Source organism: Camellia sinensis, chromosome 10, assembly GCF_055761805.1.
Source record: "Camellia sinensis isolate YWXY chromosome 10, ASM5576180v1, whole genome shotgun sequence".
Classification (NCBI taxonomy): Eukaryota; Viridiplantae; Streptophyta; class Magnoliopsida; order Ericales; family Theaceae; genus Camellia; species Camellia sinensis.
Genome location: NC_138970.1, coordinates 46,978,517 through 47,000,400, shown reverse-complemented (window position 1 = coordinate 47,000,400; position 21,884 = coordinate 46,978,517). Strand labels below are relative to the sequence as shown.

The 21,884-nt window shown below is 38.3% G+C and overlaps 1 long non-coding RNA gene across 1 annotated transcript; it reads right to left on the bottom strand.

The window, feature by feature from the left end:
• Positions 1-15,160: 15,160 nt before the first annotated feature.
• LOC145801617 (uncharacterized) lies at positions 15,161-19,079 on the bottom strand. Its single transcript, XR_014343239.1, has 4 exons — positions 18,797-19,079; positions 16,009-16,065; positions 15,779-15,828; positions 15,161-15,565 (listed from the first exon to the last, which is right to left on the bottom strand). It is a non-coding gene; the product is annotated as an uncharacterized LOC145801617 (long non-coding RNA).
• Between the last annotated feature and the right edge of the window lie 2,805 nt (positions 19,080-21,884).

The following is a 21,884-nucleotide window of genomic DNA, read 5'->3' as shown; positions in this document are numbered from 1 at the left end:
TTTAATCTAATTTTAGACTTACGTTAGCTTTTAAAATTGAAAAAAACAAAAATTTTAAAATATAAAGAACTAAAGTGATAATAAAAAATTTTTAAAAAAAAACCCTTTAAAAGTTAAATAAAAAATAAATGACCGGATATGAAAGGACAAAATGTAATATATCGAATGCAAATAAATCCTTTGTAATTATCTTTCTTTCAACGATCACATTTTTGTCTTGTTTAAAAATTAAAAATAATAATAATAAATAATCATAATTTTGTCATTACCCTGACTCTCCAATTCCCTAGTTCCTATCTACTATACCTAAGTAATTGACTAATGATCAAGGGAGATAGATGCATGTTTATGTGTTTACCAGGTAAACCTAAGCTCCTGTTAATATTGCTCATATCTTGCTCCAACTTTGCCAGCCAAAATGTTTGTTAGATAGTAAATGAGGGCAATAGAAAAATATATAATATGGTTGTTGAAAGTAATAAAATGAAATGGCTTTCACATTAGTTCATAAAAGCCAATTTGCCTAACAAAAATGAATTTTGGTTGTTAAAGGAATGAGTCGTTTCACATTATCATTAGAGAAAAAAAAAAAACTCCCAGTACTTTTGTAAGTGAGTGAAACTTCTAAAAGGTCGCGATCTCCGCTCGAACGCAAGAATGTCCGCTCTAGCGGACAAACAACTTCGATTGTAATTTTGCTTTTTGCTTCGAGGGTGCTGCCCCTTGACCCCGCTTGGGCGTTGCCCCCTAGACCCCTGCGAGCTAATCGGGCAGCTCAATCCCTGACATAGTCAGCGAAGTAGCAAACATGAAAGAATTAACACCACAAACTTCTCTGTAAGGCACAATTCGGGTTAGATTCGCATCTAAAAACTCATAGCCTCACTGAAATAAATGTTGAACAAAATTACAACTAAAAGGAGTTTTGTCAAACGGGATTGCGAAGAACAAAATCCTAACAATCTCCCCCTTTAACAATGCCGCTATTAGTGCCACAATCTCCAAAATAACTATTAGTGCCACAAGAGTATATGAAAAAACATCAGATATTTGACAAGATTATCTTAAAGGATGAGATGGAAATATGAAACGATGCAAATTGGAGGTTTTAAGAACATATAGCATGAATAGATGGAAATTCTAAGACACATGTAAACACGCTCAAAAACCATTTTGACTTAAACTTCTCCCCATTTTTGTCATGAATTGTCAAAGGAAGCTCAATCAACGAAAGCAAGAGCATAAACCACACAAGTAGGGACAAGATGATGTAAAAAAATAAAAAAAAAAAAACTGTGAGAAGTGAGCGATAAATAAGCAATGGATAGCAACATACAAACCAACTAATGCCAATCTCCTTTACCAATCCAATCAATGTAAGGATAACTCGAACTCCCCCTCACAAAAATAACCACAAACACTGAAAACAATGAACAAGAAGAAAACAACAAAAAAAATATGGTGGAGCAAGCAAGGATTTTCATATTTGTACCTTAAACCACACAAGATTATCCAAGAAACACAATTACTTGAAAACACAATGTGCACAGCCTCTAAAAAATTCCTCATAAAAGAAAGTGATACATTATGTGAAAAGCATAGATCTCATGATAAAAGTGTGTGTGTGTGACTCTTGGAGTTTGACAGATTCAAATCCTAGTAGCGATCTGATAGCTGGACCTCAGGCAAGAAAATCTAAACACAACTAAGGAAAGTCAAATCATTAGGAATCAAGGGGTATTTGTTAAGTAAAAACGGAGGCTCCCCCTAAATCGATGATTTTTTTTCCCTTTATTTCATTTGGACATTTTTTCTTTGTTTTCTTTTGCACATTTTTTCTATTTCTTTTGCACACATTTTTTTCTTGTCTTTTATTTGCACATTTTTTTTCTTTCTTTTGCACACTCATTGGCGACTTTCACACTCAAGAGTATGGAAACCGAATCAGAGAAGCATGGATACAATAAGGATAGCCTGGTTGGTAACTCTGAGGTAGCCTTTTCTTCATGGCTAGACTACAAAGAACTAGGGGGAAAGTCGTGGAGATACAAAAAGATGGAAGGTGGTTAAGAGATTCAACATCACCCATGATGTACTAGTATAGGTCAATTTCTCTAGATAAGCAAAAGACACAATGCTAGAAGTCCATAGAGAAAATTGATCACTGAGGTGGAAGATTCCGATATTTGCTAATCCAAGAGTGTGTACAGAATGAGACATACTAATCAAAGAACGCACACTCTGAAATGAGTAATGACCACAAAAAGTACACATATATGTAGACGTCCCCAAACGTCCCGGGAGGGAAATCCCCCCCGTCTTGTTCATTGAGCTCACTACAGTTCAGGACTCAATGTCACAGTCCTGTATCTAATCTCGCAGAGTGCAATGCAAGACCAATGAAATCATCAAAGAGTCCAAATCCGGCAAATTGTTTTTTAAAATAGATTTTTTGAAAGAAGTGCCAAGCATGGACTGTTTTGCCAGATACAGAGTCACCACCTAAATATTTTATTTTGGGAAATTTGGGAAACCCTGACTCGTTGCCTAAGGCCACGTGTCCGTCATCACCAAAGTTGCCTCGGCTCGGGAACTTGGGTACGATTGGGGAAGGTCACTTCGTGAGCACCCCTGCTTGCCCGATCAAAGATCAGCCTCTACTAACCATGATATCTAGTTTTGAAAACATTATGCGTTCTTATTCCGGTTATTAGCCTAGATTTACTATGTGATGCGCACAACATACAAGTATAGACTGGGTCGCCTGAATTGAAACAAAACATTTCATGTTTGTTTATTTGAAAACGGTTTGATGGTGCTACCCGCAAGTAGGCTAAGACGTGGATTTGCCACCCTCGGGTAGGCTTAAAAAAACATGATTTTGTCATTATCTAGTGGGCTTAAAACTCATAATTAATGAACTGTTCCAATTCAAATAACCCCACCTTCACCCACAGGCACTCAGGCAGTTATATCACATAAGCACATAGCCTCATGGCAAACATGCTATCATGGCAGTCACTCACACGCATGCAAGGATGCTAAAGCATAAAACTTACCGAGTACTCCAAGCCAAAACAAAAGTTAATTAGAAATCCATGCATGGTCCTAACTATATAGAAATGCCTAATGCAACACATGCAAAATGCAACTAAGATAGGCTCGGCTATTCTAAAGATGGCATGTGAAATACTACAACTAACAAGTATTCAACTCGGAATTGAAATACAAATGCAGTTAGTATAATGCGCCAAGCCTGGTGCATGCAAAACAGATGAATGAATGCAGACATGCTATCATACTGTATGCTAATTGAAACATGCCCTAATCTAACCATCATAAGCTGGTAAATAAAAGGGAGAAAGACGTGGGGTTGGAAGACATACATCACACTCACGCACACTTATTACAATTGTGCCCTCGCTCGGAGGGTCCGAAAGAATAATACAGTCCGAATAAATAATTACAGTCCGAAATGAATAATTACAAAATCTGAATTAATTAACAAATTAATCTAGGAAAGTAGGTAAATTGGCACGCAAATCCATGGACCGCCTCAGCTCTGTTCCAAATGATAAATGATGCATGCTTGAATTTCCTGGTGCAGAAATCTATTACGATGCCCCGGTTTGCCTCTGTTTTCGGAATATTGCGCAACGCTCCAAAAGGCCGCTGATTTCTGATTTACTGCAACAGAGAGCAACAAAGGGGCATGGCAAAGTATTTCACATATGTATGCATGACTACTTTTCAGGGAGTGTAGTCCTCGATTCCCGTGCCACCAATCACGCATATCGATGCATGATAGCCAAGGAGTCGAATTGTACGACTCAATATGAAATGAATGCATATGAAAACACAACAAGACCTAAACTCCATCATGGGTAATCCGGAGTGTCGGCGACAGGGAATTGAGACACGTTCCGTCACTCGGAGTACGAAACGTCCCTCGTTTTCTGTGCTCGGGCTAATTTCTATCCCAAACACAATGCAAATGAGATGGCATACACAATGCGACTAACATACAACCTAACATACGCAACTATGAGATGGCATACACAATGCTCGATGTAACATGGCATACACAATGCTCTAACACGCAACCTAGCATACGCAATGCTATGAATTGAAAAGGCATACACAATGCATAATGGACTTACACCAACATGAGTGGACCTCAGCCACACTCACATCAGTAGCCATAAGATGAAAATGAGATGACCGAAATGCGTGCACACATGCACGCAAACTGAGGACCGAACCTAAGGCATTAAATGCCACTCTACCAAAACATGGCAAGGATGAAGCATGGCATTCAAACATGTAATTTTCAGCACTGAAACATAATGCTAAATGGTCCCGAAACATGGAAATATGGCACCCGATGCATGGAATAAGCCCCGAAACTCAAAACTAGTCCAATGCATTGAACCACAAGTATACAAAGAAAGCATTATTTGATCATGAAGTCTAAAGACAAAGCTAACGCAGTCCCAAGACATGCACATTTCTAGTTTAGAGCATGGCCAAAAGATGCTAACATGATGGACTAAAATAGCATGCAATATTGGCTAGCAAGCATGGTTTACATGGCATGTATATGAAGAAAATGAGAACTCATCAAACCAGTCAAAAACAGTGAACAAAACATTCCAAAATACGCCTAAATAATCATTGAAATGCAGCCAATGCATGCCAAAAAGAGGGGCTTCCTTGGAAGGCCATTCAAGGGGTTGTTAAGCACATATAAGATAGACACTTAGCATGGCAAAATAAACTCTGGAAATGAGTTATGACAGCCCTAGAACTCACAAAATTTGCCCTGAAATTAGTCAAGGAAGCATACGATGAAAGGCCCCCCTCAAAAGGCCTTGAATGGAATTGTTCTACACATGCACTATAGACATAAAATATGATCAAAAGGGCCCCAGACAGACCTAAGGCAGACCTTAAAACCCACAAAATTGGACCCAAAAAGTGACTTCAATGCATGCAAAATAGGGTCCCTTTGGAAGGCCCAAAAGATTCCCAAACAAGACAAGGAGAGAGGGGGTCACCCCCCTCTAATTTTGGCCCTAAAAAAAGTATCAAAGCCACTGAATATCCACTGGATTTCAGTGGCTAAGAGGCCAAACCATGGCCAATGCAAGTGCTCTAATGCATAGCCTTAATCATGAAGGGATGAAGCATGCATAGGGGGAAGATGACCCCAAACAGAAATAGGACCTTAACAAAACTTGAAGAGGAGCTGAAAATAAGACTTTTTCCAGTTCATAATAAATCTCAAAAATGTTCACAAGTAAGGCTAAAGTATGATGCAAAAAATATCCCTAAAAGAGAGATTGAACAAACAAGGAAGTAAATGACCTCAAACAGTAAAGTGCCCTTAAACAAAGTTGAAGAAGGGCTCAAAAAAAGTCACTTTACAGTTTATAGCAAATCTCGAAAGTGCTCACAAGTAGGACCAAGATATGATGCAAAATAGGCCTACAAAGAGGGGTAAAACATGCAAGGGTGTAGACAGAAAAGTGTTCTTAAACAAACATGAAGAGGAGCTCAAAATAAGACTATCTTCAATTTACACCAAGGCTCAAAAGTGCTTGCAAATGGAGCTAAGGTATAGGGAAAAATAATGCAAAAATGGGGGAAATGAGGACTTACCTTTGAAGAGCCGACCTCCAGCAGCTTTTGGACCAAGTTGGTGAGCTTTCAACCTCTGTAAATGGCTTCCAAGGCGCTGGAATGGATAATGGAGGTGTGGTGCTAAGGGTTATAGTGTAAATGGACCAAGAAAGTTAGGGTTTTGGAGCTTGGAATAGTGGCAATGAAGGAGGGAGGTTATGTGCCTTGGCCAAAAATGTCTAACCCTTAGATATGAAGAGGAGGGCCTCTCTTATAGAGAAGAGAGGCCAAAGCTTCTCCTGGAAGCTTCAAAGATCCTCCATACACGTGTATGGAGGATGCACCAAATGGTTTCCAGCTGGCACAGCTGGATTACACTCAGAAAAAGCAAAAAGCAAGAAGCAGGCCGACCAATTCAAGTGGCCGCCCGGCTACCCCCCCTGGTCGGCCGACCAGGGGTCAAAAGGGTCAACAAAAATTGATGGTCTGCCTCCCCAGAAAGGTGGCCTCCCAGATGAGTAGAATACAGCTGTGTGGAGAAAAACCAGAAAAAGTGACCCAGGAGAGAGAAAAGCTAGCTTTTAAGCAAGGTTCAAAAGGGTCAAGATGAATTTCTGGCCGGCTTACCCATATTGGTGGCCTCCCAGATGAGCACAACACAATGGTAGTATGAAAAGCCAGAAAATGTGGCTTAAAAGTGAGAAAAACCAGCTTTCTATCAGAAAAACTGGCTTTTGGAGAGAGATAAAGAGGAAACTGGCTTTTCAAGGGAAAAGGTGTCCGGCCACCATCCTACCACCTCCCTAGCAATGAAAATAGGGTCCCTACCAAAAATGGACCAAAACAGATGCAAAACGAAGGTTCGGGGGCCAAAACGCGCGGTTCGGGACCTCGAAAACAGGCTGTTAGGCACCGGAAGTGGCTTATGACCACGAAGGTGGTCTCCAGGGCCACAGTGTTCCTCTAAAGGGAGGAAATAAGACGTGTGCCAAAAACCGGAGTAAACGGAGGTAGTTAAGCGGTCCCGAACCGAGGCACACGGCCGACGGCACCGAAAACCGGAAATCGGGCTCCAAATGGGAAAAATGGCCTATGGTCACTGAGAGATGATCTACAAGAACTCTCCCTCCCTTTGGGAAGAGAAAACAGAGAAAATAGGATCCGGTTTGCAAACCGAGGCAAGGCACAAAAGAGCTCCGAAGTCTGGAGGCAAGGCTCGCAGCCGAGACTCCGTAACTTCAGAACGAGCACAACATGTAGCATCACCGAGCGCTCAACTGGTGACGTCTGAGTCTTAAGGTCAGTCAAAAATGGGGTGTCTACAGTTGCCCCTCTTTGACAGAACTCGGAAGTCACACGTGACGGGAGTGAATGTCAAAGCCTAGAGACGACCCATTTTTGACGAGGCCAAAGACTTAGACAAACAAAACAAGATAACAAAGATGTGCCCGCAGGCATGCCCGCAGGCAGGGGAAAAATGCAAAATGGTATGCACAAAGCCGGATATAAATCATGATCACGCAAAGCAGCAAGCTGTAATGAAGCGCACACGCAACAGTTTTAAGCAAGAATGCAAAGCAACAACTACATTTCATGCAGTTTAAGAATGCGGAGAATCGTTCGATTCTCGCCATGTCTCGCACGGAGAAGATATAATACCTACGCGATTCGTCTGGTCGCACCAGCTTCAAATGAACCGTACATACAATATTGTGCCTGAAAGAGGAAAAAACTCAACAAGTACAACATAGTTAGCAACACATGTTCAACACTACATCGAATGCAGACAAACAGGGTGTTGATGGGAAAGCGCATCGCAATGCGAGAGACACACGCGTAACAACGCAAGTTAAGCATGGAGGTATGATAATACCAATGAAACGTGCACAACAATGCAAGTGGTATGCATGAGAATGCAAGTGACGTGCATAACAATGCAGGATAAGTGCAAACTCGAATGCATGTTTGACACGAAACAACGAGCAAAGAAATGCGAGTTTTGACGAGTGCGACTCAATCGCGACCTCCGGTTTACCTCCCGGAAGGGTCACAGCATACTCAAAAAGGATACATCTTGCTCTTGACGAGTGACGATGAGGCACGCATCGAAAGTTGGAGTTGGAGTTCCCGTGGAGGAATTTCGCGACAAAAAGTGCACTTTCCTTGTACTTTCTCGGGTCCCGGGGACGCCGATGACTACCAAAATTTGCAGAGACCTTGGAGACCACCTTGGGAACACCACCGACCAGGTTTGGTCCCAGGGGGAGGCCACCGACCAGGTTTGGGTACAGGGGGTGGTCGGCCTACCAGAAAAGGTGGCCGGCCGACCACCTAGCCCAAATCCAGGGCAGTTTGGTCTTTTCGCTCTCATTTCTTTAAATGTACATGTCCAAAGCTCTTTTCCTCATAACTTCAGATCCGAAACTGCCTTCTCCTCCTTCCTAAACCATTTTCTCTCTCAGATCTGCGCTTTATACGAGTTTTCCAACGCCCGACGCCAAGTTGTTTCGCGAAAACTTTCAGTTCTCTTCACTTTGAACCGATTAAAATTTGATTTCGGAGCTTCTTTTCTCATTTTCACCACTTGAGGTAAGTTTGTCTCAATATTTGGAAGATTTTCTTGGGAGTTGACTTTTGTTGACTTTTTCATTTCCCGAGAGTTGACTTTTGTTGACTTTTTCCAATTTTGGCTCATTTCGCTCATTTTTGCTCATTTTTGCAGATTTCTTGAAATGGCGGGTCAATTTCCCCACGGCGGAGGTTCTCCAGGCGCCGGAGGCGAGCCTGACATCATGTCTTTGCATCCGAGGGTTCGCCCTTTTATCCCCGAGAGGTACGATCATTCGACTCATGTCCTCCATCGGGTGATTTTTTATCATTTTACCGACTTCGACCCTCGAGCTCCTGTAGACCTGGTGTTGCGGGAGCTGAAGTCCCATCTCTCTCATGAGGCGCAAGAGGTATGTACTTCACTTTTTTACATTTCCTGCCTTAATTCTGCATTTTCCTTGCATTTCATGCTATGTATGCTTATTGCTCGTTCTGAACACATTCGCATGCCATGCTTCTGCTCATTTTAGCACACAACTTGTTCTGCATGCTTAGTTCATAACACAATACTCCATCTTGAACACATAGCTCAATCACTTGAATCTTTGAAATCGGAACACACAGCCCAAATTTAATTGTGAACACGTAGCTCACATTTGATTGAAAGTTGAACATGCAGCCCAAACTTTAAATTTTTGAAATCTGAACACACAGCCCAAATTTAATGGTGAACACGCAACCCACATTTAATTGAAAGTTGAACACACAACCCAAACTTTAAATTTCTGAAATCTGAACACGCAGCCCAAATTTGATTGTGAACACGCAGCCCACATTTAATTGAAAGTTGAACACACAGCCCAAACTTTAAATTTCTGAAATCTGAACACGCAGCCTAAATTTGATTGTGAACACGTAGCCCACATTTGTTGAAAGTTGAACACGCAGCCCAAACTTTAAATTTCTGAAATCTGAACACGCAGCCCACATTTAATTGAAAGTTGAACACGCAGCCCAAACTTTAAATTTCTGAAATCTGAACACGCAGCCCAAATTTGATTGTGAACAAGCAGCCCACATTTGATTCAAAGTTGAACACGTAGCCCAAACTTTAAATTTCTGAAATCTGAACACGTAGCCCAAATTTGATTGTGAACACGCAGCCCACATTTGTTGAAAGTTGAACACGCAGCCCAAATTTTAAATTTATGAAATCTGAACACGCAGCCTAAATTTGATTGTGAACACGCAGCTCACATTTGTTGAAAGTTGAACACGCAGCCTAAATTTGATTGTGAACATGCAGCCCACATTTGTCGAAAGTTGAACACGCAGCCCAAACTTTAAATTTCTGAAATTTGAACACGCAGCCCAAATTTGATTGTGAACACGCAGCCCACATTTGATTGAAAGTTGAACACACAGCCCAAACTTTAAATTTCTGAAATTTGAACACACAGCCCAAATTTTATTGTAAACGCGCAGCCCATATTTGTTGAAAGTTGAACACGCAGCCCAAACTTTAAATTTCTGAAATCTGAACACGCAGCCCAAATTTGATTGTGAACACGAAGCCCACATTTGTTGAAAGTTGAACACGCAGCCCAAACTTTAAATTTCTGAAATTTGAACACGCAGCCCAAATTTGATTGTGAACACGAAGCCCACATTTGTTGAAAGTTGAACACGCAGCCCAAACTTTAAATTTCTGAAATCTGAACACGCAGCCCACATTTGTCGAAAGTTGAACACGCAGCCCAAACTTTAAATTTCTGAAATCTGAACACGCAGCCCAAATTTGATGGTGAACACGCAGCCCATATTTAATTGAAAGTTGAACATGCAGCCCACATTTGTTGAAAGTGATTTGATTTACACACAGCACATTTCCTTTATTTGCACACAGTTTATTCATTCCATTCTGAAACTGAATACATGTGTTCGTTATGAATGCAGACATCCTCCCGCGTTATGAGGGGATACGGTTCTATTGCTGCAAGAGATTAGTACGCAGAGCTCCCGGTGGCTGTCCGCGATTGGGTTGATCTAGCAGGATTCGGGACCTTTTGTACCGGGATATCTCGTTATCCAGCTAGCCGGACATTGATGGACGCCCTGGTGGAGAGATGGTGGGATACCACCAACTCCTTCCATTTCTCAGCTGCCGGGGACATAACCATGACCCCATTTGACTTCGCCGTGTTGACGGGCCTTGACGTAGGAGGCTGGGCGATCCCTTACGATGAGGACATGGGCGAGTGAGAGGCAGCCTGGATTCATCTGTTGGGAGCTCGCCCACCGGTAGACCGATCTTCGGGCCGAGTCTGATATACCTGGTTTTCTGCACAGTTCAGGGGGATTGAGCCCGAGACTCCTGAGGAGATTGCACAGTACACCCGCGGGTTTTTGATGTTCCTCTTCGGGACCACTCTGTTCGCCAATAGGGGGAACACCGTTGGGCTATATTTTCCGAGTGCCTTGGTAGACCTCACACAGGTTAGTCAGTATGACTGGGGTGGCGCTAGCTTGGCTACCCTCTATTGCTATATGAGTGCGACCTCCCGCGGACGGGTGAACATAGTCGGCGGCTATTGGAGAGCCTGGGTGGTACCTTCTGCCCTGTTGATTCACATTTTTGTTTTTCATTATCTGTATATTGCACACACGGCACACTTTACATTTTGTACTTACATTCTGCCCTCAGCATTCTGTATTCATATTCTGCACTCAGCATTCTATATTCTGATGGCTTTTGCCCTGTTTTCCACAGTTATGGGTCTTCGCATACTTTCCGATGCTAGCCCCGGAGCTCGAGGTGGAGGCCCTCCTCATGACCCCTTATTCGCTCGTCTTCGAGGGCCAGTACCGGTCGCGGCCCCGAGAGACTCTCCCTTACCTACGACAGTATTTTGACACGGTGCGGGCCACCGAGGTATGTCAGAACTCTCAGTTCTTCCCGTGTTCATCTTTGATTCATGCTTGGACATTTTTGATTTCTAATCGGCTTATGCATTGGCTATCCGCAGATCTTATGGCAGCCCTGGGCGCCTTTGGGTGAGGATCTCCGATTCCAGTTTGCCAGAGGATGGGCCTCCTCCCGGTATAGGATCTTGTTCAAGGGGCCAGTTAGTAGGGCCTGGTTCCTGGGGGAATGCTTTCTTCGTCAGACTATGGGCTTCCCTGAGCCGAGTGTCCCTTCAGCACCCCCAGACGATATGAAGCTCGCTGATAGGCTTACTCCCCAGGGTGTCATTGACGCCAGGCTGGGCATTGATGCACTGCTGCATTTGGAGGACGGGGAGTATGCGACTTACCGTTACACCTACTTGATGCCTCCATTGACAGGTGTTCGTACTCCCTCGAGGAGGTCTACAGGCATGCCGTCTTCGAGTCGCACCCGAGCCAGAGACATTCCTTCGGCCAGTAGGGCTGGCACATCCAGAGGTGGGGCTGGATTGGTCCCTCCGATTCCCCCGACTTATCATCATGCCGAATGGCCAGGTATCCCAACTGAGTTGACGGGATGGAGATACGGGGCTTCCTACCCAATTCCACTAGAGCCTCCTATGCCAGATCATCCATACACCAGAGACCCTGACTCACCACTGGTATGTTTTACAGCTTTGCTTTATCACTCAGATACTTGGACATTCATTCATTCACTGATGATTTGCACTTGCATCTGCAGCCTACCACGGAGTATGCTGAGGGGTTACTTGGGTTAGTGGCCTCGCTCGAAGGCATGGTCTTGCGGAGAGAGGCACAACTGTCCATCATGGGCGTCTCGGTACTGTTTAGTTTTCTTGCATTTATCATATTTCTGATGACATGCTGAATTTGAACATTTCACTGTATTGATTGACCGACTGTATGCGGAGAGCACATCTGACACACACTACATCTATGTACTATATTTGCATACATCCACTCCATGTAGCTTTTTATCCGTACATCTGATATACATATTTTGGCTGATGTATTCAAATTGCACTCTTTCTTTTCAGATGCCTCTAATATATACCGAACCACAGGCCGGGCAATCTGGGCCTTCCGGAGGAGCTGGGCGATCTAGGCCTTCTCGAGGAGCCGAGAGAGGGGAGTCGTCTCGCAGACGAGGCGGGCGCCGAGCACATATCATTGAGGAGGAGTCCAGTGAAGAGGAGGAGTCCGCGCATCGTCAGTCAGAGACATCTGCTGGCAGAGAGGATGACTCTGAGTCTGGTTTAGAGGGCAGAGATGATGCCGAGGAGGATCTCGAGGATGACAGCTCTGACTCAGATGGCGATGATGGTGCTGAGGCTATTCCGCAGAAAAGGACGAAGAGGGCCTCTTACTCCTGTGCTTGAGAGCATTGATGCAGCTGTTCCCTGCTTTATTTACCTTTTTTACTAGTAGTTATAGCACATTGTACATTATTAGGCACTTTTATCTTCTGTAAAACTTGTACCCTTGTTGTAAAATGTTGTAACAAAGGAAACATGATGGAATGAAACAGCTTTTGTTCAAAAAAAAGTGTTGTATTTTATGTTCTTGCATCGCATCGCATTATTTTGCACAAAAATGAGATTGAATGGAAATCATGCATTGAAAATTGCCAAGTTAGGTAGTGAACCGACACAACAAACAAAGCAACTTAACTTACTAAGAAAGGACAGAACCTAAGCAAGTTTACAACTTGATAAGCAAGACACAACAATGTTGATAAACAAAGAGTAACAACTCAATACACAAAACTCGTCAACTCGACAAAACTTAACAACTCGATAAACTAAACAACTCGATAAGCAGCAACAACAACTCAATAAGCAGGATTTAACAACAACTCGATAGACAAATGCATTTCGGACGATCTGGGTGATGGAACGCATCTGAAACAGAGGAAAACTCGCACCTTTAACGCTCCCAATGCATGGAAATGCTTGGAACTTTCTTCTAGAGGCTAGAACAAGACTAAAGCCACCCTCCTCTTGATGGTCGACCACCTAAGGGAGCTGGCCGACCAGCTTTTTGCATTGGAGGGGAGAGGGGTGGTCGACCTGACAGAAAAGGTGGCCGGCCGGCCACCTAGCTCGGCAACCACCAAATTTTCGACACGTGTCCTCCAAACAGTGCCTTATCCTCTTTAAAAAAACTCCAGCCTCGTGGTTCTCTCATTTCATCTTAGTTTTGCACCAAAATGGAAGCATTTCTTACCCAAAATCTCACAGCTTGGATTGCTTCTCTAGATGGCTCGGAAAAGTTGAACTTCCGGGGTTTTGGCTTGAATGCACTATTCACGCTGAGCCGTACTTCGCTGCACATTCCGTTCTTTCATGCCGCGGCGAGGTTTTGGAATCTGGTAACACACGGCTTTAGCTTCGGCGGGCAAGAGATATGTCCGACCTTCGAAGATTTTCAAGTTTTGATGGAATCCGAGCGCCATGAAGAGATTTTGTCCCAGCTTCGCTTCGGTCACGCCCAAGCTTTAGAACAGATGTGTGGGCTCACTATGCACAACGCTCGGTCTCTGATCTGTAACGGGGAGCTGGATATCCTTGGCTTGATTCATCGCTTTTCTGATGCCGGTAACCGCAGCGACCATCATTGGCAAGGTTTTCGGCAACACGCACTACAACAAATTTGGGATTTAAAGACGAAACAAATTTGTCCCAAAATGTATATATTTCGTCACCCAAACTAATTACGAAGAACATTTTTCGTCACCCGTTTTGTCGCCAAAGGGTCGTCTCTAAAGGGTCTTAGAGACCAAAAAAAAAATATCGTCATTGAAAATGATAAATTTATGGCAAATTTTTTTGTCTCCAATACACTTTGTTAGGAACATACTTGTAAGTAATTAGCGACAAAATATTTTGTCATTAAAGGAGAAATTAGAGACAAAAGTATTTCGTCATAAATATAAGAAATAGAGACGAAATAATTTTGTCATGTTTAATATAAATAAAGACGAAATTTTTTGTCAAAGAAGCTACCAATAGAGACAAAAACAAATTCATCATTAAAAAGGATAAATTTGTGACGAATTTTTTTGTCTCCAATACACTCTATTGGGAACATACTTGTAAGTAATTAGCGACAAAATATTTTATCATTAAAGGAAGAAATTAGAGACAAAAGTATTTTGTCATAAATATAAGAAATAGAGACGAAATAATTTTGTCACGTTTAATATAAACGAAGACAAAAAAATTTTGTCAAAGAAGCTACCAATAGAGACAAAAACAAATTCATCATTAAAAATGATAAATTTGTGACGAATTTTTTTGTCTCCAATACACTCTGTTAGGAACATACTTGGAAGTAATTAGCGACAAAATATTTTGTCATTAAAGGAGAAATTAGAGACAAAAGTATTTTGTCATAAATGTAAGAAATGGAGACAAAATAATTTTGTCACGTTTAATATAAACGAAGATGAAAATTTTTTGTCAAAGAAGCTACCAATAGAGACAAAAACAAATTCATCATTAAAAATAATGAAATAATGTCAAAAAAAATTCGTCACACATTGAGGGTAATAGTGACAAAATGTGACAATATTTTTTGTCATGACAAATTTATTTAGCGACGAAATAAAGAATTCATGACAAAATTAATCATCCACCTAAGCTAAATAAGAGACAAAAAAAACCTTCTTTAGAGATGAAAAATTTTGTCAATAATTCCATAATATTTTTTTCCACATTATATACCTATTTTATCAAAATCTAAATTTTAATTCAACAAATATGACCCTGTTCATGTTGAAACCTGTTGAATATAACAATTCCATCACAACTTAACCTAACTTGTTATCAACACATTTACGAATTAACAAAATGAAGATATCCATTCATCATTACAAATAATTTCATCCTAATATAATAAAATAGTGAAATATCAACAAAATATCCAAAAGTTATAACTTGTTCAATTCCACCAAAAATCCAACAATAACTAGTCCATCAAGTCTAACCATTCACAAGACAGATAAGCAACATAGAAAATATAGGTAAGGGATAGAACATCAACTTCGACATCTATATTTTCAACCATTGTCTCACCCCCAAGCCTTAAATTTAATGTTTGTTTTTCAATGCCCTTAACTATAAGCAATTGTCCAAAATAGTAGCCTAAAGTAAATTAGTCAATTGCAATAATAATGTGAAGATCACATAAATCTTCATAAAATATGCACCATGAAATTTTCTGAAGATTAGTCCCATATTAGTAGAATGTAATATGTATCCATCAAGAAATTAATATCAACGTGATCTCAGAGTAGGATTTTATCGAAGCATTAAAATGCATCCACCATTAAAAAAAGAAAGCCGAAGAATGTTTGTGAGTGCATGTCGTACTTGCAATCCATTATTCTGACAACTGGTGGATCTGCATCTGGCGATAATATTACCTGCATTAGTAACAACAGAAATATAATCAAATAAACTCAAGCACAATGCCATATGAGAAGCTCAAAAGGCAAACACTTTCCATAACTGCACAAAATAAATATAAAAAAAATACAGAATAGTTAAACGTTTGACAAGACCATTGATTGGGGAAAATGAGCTCCAAGACAACGGCTACTGATAGCAAAATTACTAGAGTCAAAGAAGAGTATCACCTTGGGTGGAGCACTAAGAAAATCAAAAAACGGTGAAGGAGATCCTCAGCCTGACCGGATGGAAGTAAAAAATGCTCAGCATCTTAACAGAGATGAAGTTAAGGAAGAACTAATGACCACAGATGTCAGAAAAGGGAAAAACCTAACAAAAGAGGAACACCTAAAATTGAGAGGTAAGATAATGGTTAAAAATAAGGCAAAGACCAAAAACCAAACTTCCAAAGCAATACCTGTACAAGACCATGAAGGGTCAATTTCGCCTCGTTATCAACATAAATTTCCATTGGCTGAAAGGAAGAAATGTCACAGTAAAGCATATTAGGAGCCTTCCTGAAGGTAATGGAATCCAACACGAAATGAATGATGGATGAACATCCCTTCAATTGAGATTCCGGTCCATTTGATGTCTCCTTGCAGATATTCTAACTCACAAGAAGCAAGTCCACTGTTGCTCAACATATATACTATTATGTAACCAAAAGGAGCCACAGGTAAGACATCCAGCATCAACCCCATTAAAAACCCACACTCAAGGCCTAAAGTAAACAAGAAAATAACTAGGGATGTGAACAAAAGAAAAAATAAGGTACCGAAGAACGAAGAAACTATCCCCACACATCAGACCTAAAGACCGATCTTTCTTCTGCCACTACCCATCCCCTATCACATTACATACTTAGGTAGAATATTGAATAATGGGCATAAACAAAATGCTTTTGTAGATGTACTTACAATATGTATATAGTTATTACTTTACATTTGTCACTTTGTTCAAATTATGCTAAAGACTAAACTATTTTTCTATTTTTGATATGGATCAATTGATAGTTTTATGAAGAACTTAAGTTTAGGTCAAGTAGTTGAGATCCTTGGGTTTCATTTTTTTTTTCAAACATTCAAGTGATTATACTCCTTGATTTCTAAGAAATAAATTGGGGGAGATTCTGAGTTTGAATTTATGGTGAAGCATCGAATGTTTATAAGTAGTAATTTAACTTACTACTAACTAATTAACTAACCCACTAATTTTGACACCCGAAAAAAAAAATGTAATTTGATATTTTTAATTTTTTATTTTTAATATTAGTTTGGTGGTGTGTGTGATTTTGCAGCGGTTCCATTGCCATCTTCATCTTCATCACCTGGAATGGTAGCTGTAGGGCAGGTGGGAAGCTATGGTGGGTATGGATCTGTGACTATGGAGAAAAGTTTTAGGGTAAGTTACACTATACTATACTACTCTCTAATCTAATACTAGTTACTGACTCACTCACTGAATACAGGTTGCCGTCGTTATGTAGTTGGGCAGCCAGTGAACACAAAATCATGGTCTACTTATTGTCTTCCTCTCTCAACCTTTACAATTTCCTGGTTTGGCAAAAAGCCAACATGAAATTTGTACATCTAGTGTAGTTTATATGCATCATTAAAATAAAACTTTGTCTCTCCAAACAATTATAAAAGGAGAGACAACCTAAACATTTTCTTCACTTGAATCCTTCAAAACAGCTATTAAAAAAAGCCCTTTAGTTTTGTTGTTTGTTGTTGCAGTAACACTAGAGGGTAAGGTTTAATCAACTTCATAAAGGGTAACTCTTTTCTCTTTGAGCCAAACAACAAGGGTTACAGTCTATGCAAAGAAAATTTGAAAATAGAAGAACATTGATAATTAGAACATTGATAATCATTAAGGTATATTTGTTTTCTCACGTGGCTTCACTTTTATGCTTGGATGCAACCACCCTATGTACAAGGACTAGAAACATCCACCTTACAAGTTACATTGTGTCATCATTTTGAACTATATTGATGTTTTTTTTGAAGAATTTATGGCAGACTAATGTAAGAGCAATTATTGCATACAAGGACGACAGTAGCTTTTTAATTTTGTTTCTTTCTTCTCCTTTTCTTTTTATGTTCTTTGTTGATTCAAGTGCAGCTTTAATATGTCAGGTTTTGATTCTTTTTGTGGTTGTCAATCAATCTTAGGATATGGAAACGATTAGCAATAGACTTCAAAAACTTTAGGCAATGTTTGGTTCCAAGCCCATTGTTATTTATCACAACATTATGTAGTAAAAGTTATCCAAATTGTAGTTCATTATTCAACACTTTCAAAAATATCTCTCTCACTAATGATATAGCGATACAGGACAATCTATATAAGTCAGTCAATATCATTGTGGAACCATAGCAATATGTGTTGCAGTAGACTTGAACCGGAAACACTGATATTCTTTTCAACTTTATGTCATGGAACATGGTTAAGTATGATTTTCCTGGATTGATAAGCCAATCCAAAAGCAATCAGAATATTACACACATTTCTCTCTTATTCTGAATTTTATAGACCAGAAATTGGACATCAACTGCATTTTTTTAAAACTTATCTATTTTCTGCTTTACTTCATACTATATTCCAACACCATATAAACCTTCCTAACTGAATAGTCATATCTAATCTGTTCTAATTCAAGATTTCTAATAAATATACCCTGAAATTATACAATCCCTGTCCTGCACAAGCACATTTACGAACTTCGGTTGCAAAGTAACACATCTCAGAAAGTTATTCATGAATCAACAGCAGGCATTACGATTTAGTATAAATGGTTACAATTAATGCTTTTCAGACATCCATGACTAGTATCTACTTAATCAAGGTATATGAAACCCAATGTTTAATTTCCCATGTGATCTAATCATATGCTTATTTGACTCTAAAATCCCACAGATGTTCCTATACAAGAGGAGATCATATTGTGTTGTGTTCATAACATGATTAGGATCCACTTACACAAGGCATATGAAATCTATTGAATTCCCAAGTGTATCTAGTCACATTCTTATGTCATTCAAAAATCTCAGAAATTGTCCTATACAACATGAGATCGTATGAAATATCGCAATCGTCAATTGTTGATCCTCCACCGTAAGAGACTACAACCCCAAATGTTTACATAGTGCTTTACATGAATGTGAGAGAGAGAGAGAGAGAGAGGGGGAATCCGAACATACCTGAGATTTTTTACAAATCGAAGAGAAGAACCAGTCTCGCCGTCGAACCAGTCTCGAATTGTCAAGCGTTGCTGCCGCTGAACCGGTCTCGCCGAACCGTCGATCGCTGCCGCCGTCGATCGTTCCCCTTCGAAATCTGGCGCCGCTGAACCACTCTCCCCTTCGAACCTTCTCTCTTCTCCTTCTCTTCTAGGTTATCTAATTTACAGCTTTCTAACTTCATTAATTCACCCAAAAAAAACTTCCTTTTAGAACCCAATTAGAAGCCACATTTCGTAATACATTTTTGGTCATTGGCGCTTTTATTTATTTATTTATTTATTTATTTATTTTTTAATATCATTCACTCCATAAATTGTGCATTGTGAAAATTAAAAGTGGAAATTTTGAGAGTAACAAGGGGTTTACCTCCTAGAAAAAAAGAGAAAATTTTGAGAGGTAACTTTTCACCGCCTCAATTTTTAAAGACAGATCACCAAAAAATAGAAAAAATAAAAATAAAATAATTTTTAATTCTTTAAAAAAAATTAAAACTAATTTGAGAACTATAAAAATTAGAAATATATTTTTAAATTATTTATGACCTTCTAAAAGATAAAATTATATAAAAATAATAAGTATTTTTTTATTTTTTCACGAAAATTTTTTAAAGTTTTTCAGGGAAAAAAAAAATCAGAAACAAGTTTCTGAAAATAAAACTAAATATATTAAAATTAATAATCTAACATTCTTTGGAAAGTTTAGATTATCTCAAATTAGCCATCTCAACTTAAGAGTGTGTTTGGGCTTGATGGGTTCATTTTGTGATCTAATTCGATGATCACTTTAATTTTACAATTCAATAACTAGAATATTTAAAACTCTTTGAAAAGTCATAATAAAAACACAAATCACTAAATCACCTGATTTCATTAGCAAAGTTTTTACCAACGAATAGTGTCATCGTCGCTAAATGTTTAACTCTTTGCCCACGCCAACTAGTCGTCGCCAAAAGTAAGCACACTAATAGCGACGCTTATTGTGTTGTTAAAAAATAAGCTTCGTAGCTAAAATTTTTGAAATTTTGGCGCCAACCAATAATTTTGGCGCCTAGTGAATGTTATAATTTTTTAGTGACGATTGTAAATTGTGTCGGTAAAGGTCTACTTTTACCAACGAAATTGATCACTGCGTCGCCAAAAATATAGTTTTGCCTATGAAAAATTGACGTCGTCGCCAAAAGTGCAATTTCTTGTAGTGAAAAGTGGGTTGGGAGAAGTCAATAGATAGATAGATAGATAGATAGATTTAATAAAAATTTATGTCTGTTTTAGATATTTTTTAATTTTTTAAGATTTTTTTATAATAATAATTTAACAATCTCATCACTAGCCATAGTGTATGGGAGAAGTTAAAAAGGGCGTAAGAGTATATATAGGAGAAGTCAAAAAGTGGGTTGGGAGAAGTCAATAAATGCTGAGTTTTTTTTTTAAAATCAAAATATCAGGAAATTTAGATTGGGATATTGGAGCTCCTACAAGGCTTGGGGGTTAGAAACCCCCTTTTCCTTAATATATAGATATAGATAGATAGATAGATAGATTTAATAAAAATTTATGTTTGTTTCAGATATTTTTTTAATATACAAATTATTTTTTTAAAGATTTTTTTATAAAAATAATTTAATAATCTCATCACTAGCTATAGTGTATGGGAGAAGTTAAAAAGGGCGTAGGAGTAGATATAGGAGAAGTCAAAAAGTGGGTTGGGAGAAGTTAATAAATGCTGAGTTTTAAATCAAAAAATCAAAAAATTTAGATTGGAATATTGGAGCTTCCACAAGGCTTGGGGGTTAGAAACCCCCTTTTCCTTAATATATAGATACTAGTGGTAACCCGTGCTATGTACGAGATTTTATAAATTAAAAAAAATTATTATAAATATATTGAACTAATTTAATATTTTATCTTGTGATATACATGAAATTTATAAATTAATTTTTATGTTTATAACTTTTTAAATTATTAGTTTAAAAAAAATTAATATATATATAAATCTATTTAGTGCAATTTTGATAATTTGTAATAAAAAAAGAAATAAACCTAATTAAATGAGGTTACATTATTATGATATACCTCTTCTTGTTATGAAAATATACCAATTTAAAAGTTATAATTAAGACAAATATACAATTTATTATTAAATATGAAGTGAAGTGATATTTAACAATAATTGATATGATATTTCTGTTATTAATCCAATAAGTTAAGTTACATTTCTTTTGGTTTTAATTCCATAACTAAAAATACAATATGAATATAATAATGGAAAAAAAAAACATTTTAATGGAAAGCAAATTTTAATTTTCTTTTGGAATTCGATGAGAGAAATTACAATGGAGAGATTATGAAATATTTTTGTTATCTTTCTATTTGAAATCCATATATTAAGGGATAATTATTATTTACAGAATAATTAAATAGGTATGAGAGAAGTTGAAAAGGGGGGATAATTATTATTTTTAAAATAATTAAATAGGTATGAGAGAAGTTGAAAAGGATATCTATGGAAGAAGTCAAAAAGACTTGGAAGAAATTACTATGTTTTGAGTTTTTTTTTTTTTTTTTTTAAATCAAAAAATTAAGACAAATATACAATTTATTATTAAATATGAAGTGAAGTGAGGGCACTTTTTTATAAATCTCTTTTCAGCTACTTGTGTTCCATTTAGTCACATTATTTTCTTATATTTCAATAAGTCTTATGAATGATATAGTTACCCAAATATAGTTATCAAAAAATGCTAAGGTTATTTATTTTTTTAAATCAAAAAATTAGAAAATTAGGATTGGGATATTGAAGCTCCCTCAAAACTTGTGGGTTAGAAACCCCCTTTTCTTTATATAATAATAATAATAATAATAATAATAATAATAATAATAATAATAATAATAATAATAATAATAATAATAATAATAAATTGTGATTATCTATATATGTGAATTGCCAATGAAATATATTGATGTGAATGTTAATACCGTCAATGTAAATATTTATATCGCCAATGTAAATATTCGCACGGGTTGTGTTTACAATTATCTATATATGT